We start from the raw sequence: 6,000 nt of genomic DNA on the forward strand, positions 1-6,000 counted from the left end.
GCCTTTGTCAGTCTCATGGCAAAGTCTTTATTTTGGTAAAGACCATTTTGAGAATAGGCAGCAACACATCAAAGGAAACAGAATCTGAAAATGTAACTTGTAGATTTGTCAGATATGGATCAATTGCAAAAGGAGTGAAAAGCCCCATTGCGCAGACAATGTCTGAATACTACAGGTCTGCTATTGGATTAATCTCTTTGGCTTTCTATGAGCCAAATGTAAAAGGTAGAGAAAGGCTGCTTCTATTACAAGCTGAGATGATGTAATAATGAGTTCTACCATATCTGAATTCCTAGGTATTTGCTTTGTTTCCACTGGCTCAGCAGAAAGCTGCTCGACAGAGATGGCCTCAGGCAAAAATGTGAGAGTTCTGAACAACAGTCCTAGCTGGGCAGAAGAACATTGGGCTCTGCCTCTAAATTCACAAGACCCCAATGCTGGATACATTAAGGAAATTAGAAACTTCTTCACTTGGGCAGGTGTTTGTAGGCTGGTACGTGTGGGAGGGAGCTATTTACGTTTAGGGTGACTTATTTTTTGCTTTAGAAATGTAACACATTGTAAACACACTCAGAGTTTCTAGGGTAAAGTGAGTTACAAGCTCCCACCTGTCCACGAAGAAGAAATGCATATCCCCCCTTTGCATACCCTTTGGTCTCTCCATAGTGATATAGGCACCACTGAAGCAGGTTATCCTCATAGTTATGTGGCTCAAGATATCAGGGTTTTGGCTTCTTCTTTTTGTTTGGGAAAAGAGCATTTGACATAATATACGTTGGCGGGAGTAACCTCAAAGGCTTCCAGATCCAAAAATGTCAGAAGTGTGACACATTGTTGAAATGTTGGCATATAAAATAAGGGACATTCTCTTAAAAGTAGGGACATCTGGCAATCCGAGCTACGTCACGTGAACAGGGTAGCTCCGGTCCCCCACATTAGTGAGAAGAGCAGCCAGCAAAGCGTTAGCCGTTGCAGCTGCTGAATTTCCACTCTGATGATGTACATACACAGTGAAATGTGATGCTCCGCTTTGGTAAGAACGTGGATGGTGTGGCCGCAAATGCCTGAGCAAAAGGGCCCTTTTTTCCATGCTAACGCCCTCCTCACAGCTGCCTCACATCAGGATGAATACATAATGGTATGCATGCTCTCATGTCACTTTCCTCCCTGCACACAGTAACTTGAACATTTTTGATATACAGCCCTTGATCTCTGGCATGTACACAGAATACGTGGAAATCAAATACAACAAGGAAGTGCCATTTTGCAAAGGTCTACCTGCCCTTCAGGATGCAGGTGGCATGCTATAGCCCAGTCTCATCAGATCTTGGAAACTAAGCAGAGTCATACCGAATGGCAAACCACGTCTGCTTAATCACTTGCCTTGAAAGAAGAGTTAGTTTTTATATGCAATGGCAAACCACCTCTGCTTAATCACTTGTCTTGAAAGAAGAAGAAGAGTTAGTTTTTATATGCCGACTTTCTCTACCACTTAAGGAAGAATCAAACCGGCTTACAATCTCCTTCCCTTCCTCTCCCCACAACAGACACCTTGTGAGGTAGATAGGGCTGAGAGAGCTCTAAGAGAGCTGTGACTAGCCCAAGGTCACCCAGCTGGCTTCACATGTAGGAGTGGGGAAACCAACCCGGTTCACCAGATTAGCATCCACCACTCATGTGAAGGAATGGGGAATCAAACCCGGTTCTCCAGATTACAGTCCACCACTTTTAACCACTGCTCTTAACTACTACACTACGCTGGTTTGCTTATCTTGAAAGCCCCTTACTGGTGTCGCCATGAGTCAGTTGTGACTTGATGGCACTTACATACTTACCCTGGAGAAAACTGATTTCCCCCCCAGGTGATTCTGAGCCACAAACCATATCTGGAGCATTGAAGGCTGCCTGGCAGGTGTAGGTTGTTTCATGTTGAGGCAGGGAGAAAGAGAAGTAAAGGGCGAGCCTTTGAAGCTGCACATGCTGGAATCCTCTTACCTACCGAGTGACCTCATCTTGCTTCTCTTCTCAGTGCACTTGCAAAGAGAGGCAGAAGGGTGATGTTCATGCTGTCTACACATGTGCACTAGTAGCAACCCCCCCCCCCAAAGCAGCAAAAAAAATATGGCATCTTTCCAGAGGCTTGCAAGCCAGCAGGCGGGACTCCACACCACACCTGAGGGTCCTGACCCATTGGCCGAATTCCCCTGACCCTTCTTCGGTTAAACAGCCAAACTGGGTGACAGCATTAGTGTAATGTGATGGTGTAACCTTCTCCTAAGACCATACTGGAAATCTATCTGGCTTAAAGGTAAAGGTGGTCCCCTGAGCAAGCACCAGGTCATTACTGACCCATGGGTTGACGTCATATTATGACGTTTACTTGGCAGACTATGTTTACGGAGTGGTTTGCCATTGCCTTCCCCAATCATCTGCACTTTGCCCCCAGCAAGCTTTTTACTGACCTCGGAAGGATGGAAGGCTGAGTCAACCTTGAGCCCGGCTACCTGAAACCGGCTTCTGTAGGGATCGATCTCAGGCCGTGAGCAGAGCTTTGACTGCAGTAATGTAGCTTACCACTCTGCGTCACGGGGCTCCTTCCTGGCTTGCCTATGTTTAAATATGTGCTGGGTAGATAAATGCCTAGCCCTCACCTTGACGGCCCAGGCTAGCCTAATCTTGTCAGATCACAGAAGCTAAGGAGGGTCAGCTCCAGTTAGTAATTGTATGGGAGACCACCGAAGAATGCCAGGGTTGTCATGCAGAGGAAGGCACTGGCAAACTACCTCTCTTAGTCTCTTGCCTTGAAAATCCGACGGGGTTGCTATAAGTCGGCTGGGACTTGACAGCACATTATAAACATAGATAAATGCCTGGAATTTAAAGGGTCCCCCACACACAACACACTACAATGTGAAGTGCTTTGAACACTCTAAAATAAATGCTAAGCATTATCTTGAAAATCTCATGAGAAGGAGCCCTAGGAGTAATCAGCTGCTTTTCATTCTTTGTGAGCAACAAGGATTCCAAAGTAGGCAATGTGTGGAACCTCATTGCTGGTCCTATTGAAATCTTCTTGATTCCATCAAATTATTAAAAAAACACCCTGTACTTCAATTAAGGATCTCTCAAACTCAGTTCACATTTTGCTCGTCATAAATTTCAGTGGCAACTGTAGCGTATCTGATAGTCTCTAATCCTCTGTTCTTAACAAAACATGGACATGATATAGAGATAGGATGACTGCCATGTCATTATGTTTGGTTATTAAAACACATTACCAAGAATGCTGTACTCACAACTTTCAAAGAACTCTGAACATAACAAAACTATTTCACAGGGCATCTCCAGTTCTCAGCAAGGTTGTGACTTCTCCAGGCTCCTAACTCCTCATGATTTCTTTTGTCTGCCCTGCAATAAATTCTGTAAAGATAGGAACCATTTCTAATCCCACCAGCACAACAAGAGTCACGATTTTCTATAGCTGATACAAGAGATTGAAAAAAACCACATTATTTGTGCTCCAACGGTGGAATTTAATCACCACTTAAAAGGGATCAGTTATTTTCAATGTACACAGCAGAAAACTTGCAACGGAAGATGAGAAGCAACCTTCTCTGTTCCTTGTGACCAGTTCAGTGTGCAAGCAAGTGTGTGCACGCTAGGTAACTTACATTCTTGAGCCTGTGCGAGTACTAGGGTTGTCATCCTCCAGGTACTAGCTGTAGATCTCCTGTTATTACAACTGATCTCCATCCAATAGAGATCAGTTCACCTGGAGAAAATGGCCGCTTTGCCAATTGGACTCTATGGCATTGAAATCCCTCCCCTTCCCAAGTCCCACCCTCCTCAGGCTCCACCCCAAAAACCTCCCGCCAGTGGTGAAGAGGAAGCTGGCAAGTGGCAAACCTAGTGACTACTGGGCCACAAGTTTTACATCTTTCTTTAAGACATGTATACCTTGTTAGCAAGCTCAAAGCCACTAACAACGACAGGTTGGTTCACAGTGATGGTACCGAACACGGAAGTGATCAGAAAATGTGAGGCAGCCATCTTGGGTGAAGGGTTTCGAGTGCTACTAAGAGCAGCAAAGGGGGAGAAAGACAGATGTACCCACGGTGGACAACCCAACTGGAACTTTTCCTGCACAAACTCCACTGAAATTATAGGAGCTCTATTTGCTCTAGGGCTGGTATGAATACATTTTGGCAAAAATCTGCTCTGCTGCTTATTTTTGGCATCAGCAGAAGGCAGTGATCCATAGTGGGGAAAGGCTGAAGTGGTGAACCTAGCCAAGGGCACACCTCAATGTATGGGAAGGGGGAGTTATAAAAAATGGTTTCATTAAGATGTCAGTATTCCAACGTATCTAGTCATTTTAGACATGTCCCTCCCATCACCCCCGAAGCACAAGATTACATCACATAATCACTCTGGAAACTGGGTGTACGAGTTCTGGAGGCCTCTTTTACAAGCATTGGTAAATGCCAAAATGCATCTGAAGACTGCCTTGAGGCAAAATGTAATGATTTTTTGTGGAGGTAGCAAAAGGATTCTGTATAGGCAGAACCTCAAAGGTGGTGGTGGCGGCATGGGTAGCAAGGAACCCCAATTGACAGTTCCCGGAAGGGGGGGATTCTGCAGGTATTAAAAAAAAAAAAAAGCCCTACCAAGAGACAGGTATTTAAAAAACTCTCACATAAGAAGAGCCCTCCTACATCAAATCAGTGGTACATAGAATCATACAATCATATAGTTGGAAGGGATCACCAGGGTCATCTAGTCCAACCCTCTGCACAGTACAGGAAATTCCAAAACACTAGTAGACTAGGCAGAAAAACTAGTCCAGCCCTCCTTGTTGTATTCATAGAATCATAGAGTTGTAAGGGACCACCAGGGTCATCTAGTCCAACCCCCTGCACAATGCAGGAAATTCACAACTACCTCCCCCCACCCACCCAGTGACCCCTACTCCATGCCCAGAAGATGGCCAAGATGCCCTCCCTCTCATGATCTGCCTAAGGTCACAGGATCAGCATTGCTGACAGATGGCCATCTAGCCTCTGCTTAAAAACCTCCAGGGAAGGAGAGCTCACCACCCACCGAAGGAAGCTTGTTCCACTGAGGAACCGTTTTAACTGATAGAAAGTTATTCCTAATGTTTAGATGGAAACTTTTGATTTAATTTCAACCCGTTGATTCTGGTCTGACCTTCTGGGGCAACAGAAAACAACTCGGCACCATCTTCTATATGACAGCCCTGCAAGTACTTGAAGATTTATCATATCACCTCTCAGTCTTCTCCTCTTCAGGCTCTCCTCCCCTGGAGGTTTTAAAGAAGAGGTTAGATGGCCATCTGTCAGCAGTGCTGATTCTATGACCTTAGGCAGATCATGAGAGGGAGGGCATCTTGGCCATCTTCTGGCCATGGAGTAGGGGTCACTGGGTGTGTGTGGGGGTGGTAGATATTAGATATCTAGTCTAATATCCAGTTTCCCACAGAGGTTGAGCAGATGTCCTGGAAAGCTTCCAAGTAGTGATCATGGGCTAACAGCCATTGATGGACCTATCCTCCATGAAGTTGTCAGGAGCAATCTTAGTGATTCTGGGGCCCTAGGAAAGTCCAGGATTGGCCCCCCAGAATCACTGCCACTCGCCAATTCCAGTCCCACACTGGGTCAAGCAGGGGGCAAGCCTCACACTGTGCAAGGCTGGCAGGAGCTGCTGTCATAGCAGAGCTGGCTGTCTGAGCGCCAGAGAATGTGGGTGTAAGCAGACAGCCTGAGCTCTTCTTCTTTTCCATGCTCCATTGGGGGTGGGGCCATAAGCAGTCCACTTCCAGTATGGGGCTCAGGGCAGCGGCCCCAATTATCTATTGGCTAAGACCAACCCTGGAAGTTGTCTAATCAATCTCATTTCAGAGCCATCTACGCTAGTGGACATCACTAATACTGTGGAAATGAGTTCCACAGTTATTTTATATGGCTGTTACAGCTGTGACCT

This window comes from Euleptes europaea, chromosome 13 (assembly GCF_029931775.1).
Source record: "Euleptes europaea isolate rEulEur1 chromosome 13, rEulEur1.hap1, whole genome shotgun sequence".
Classification (NCBI taxonomy): Eukaryota; Metazoa; Chordata; class Lepidosauria; order Squamata; family Sphaerodactylidae; genus Euleptes; species Euleptes europaea.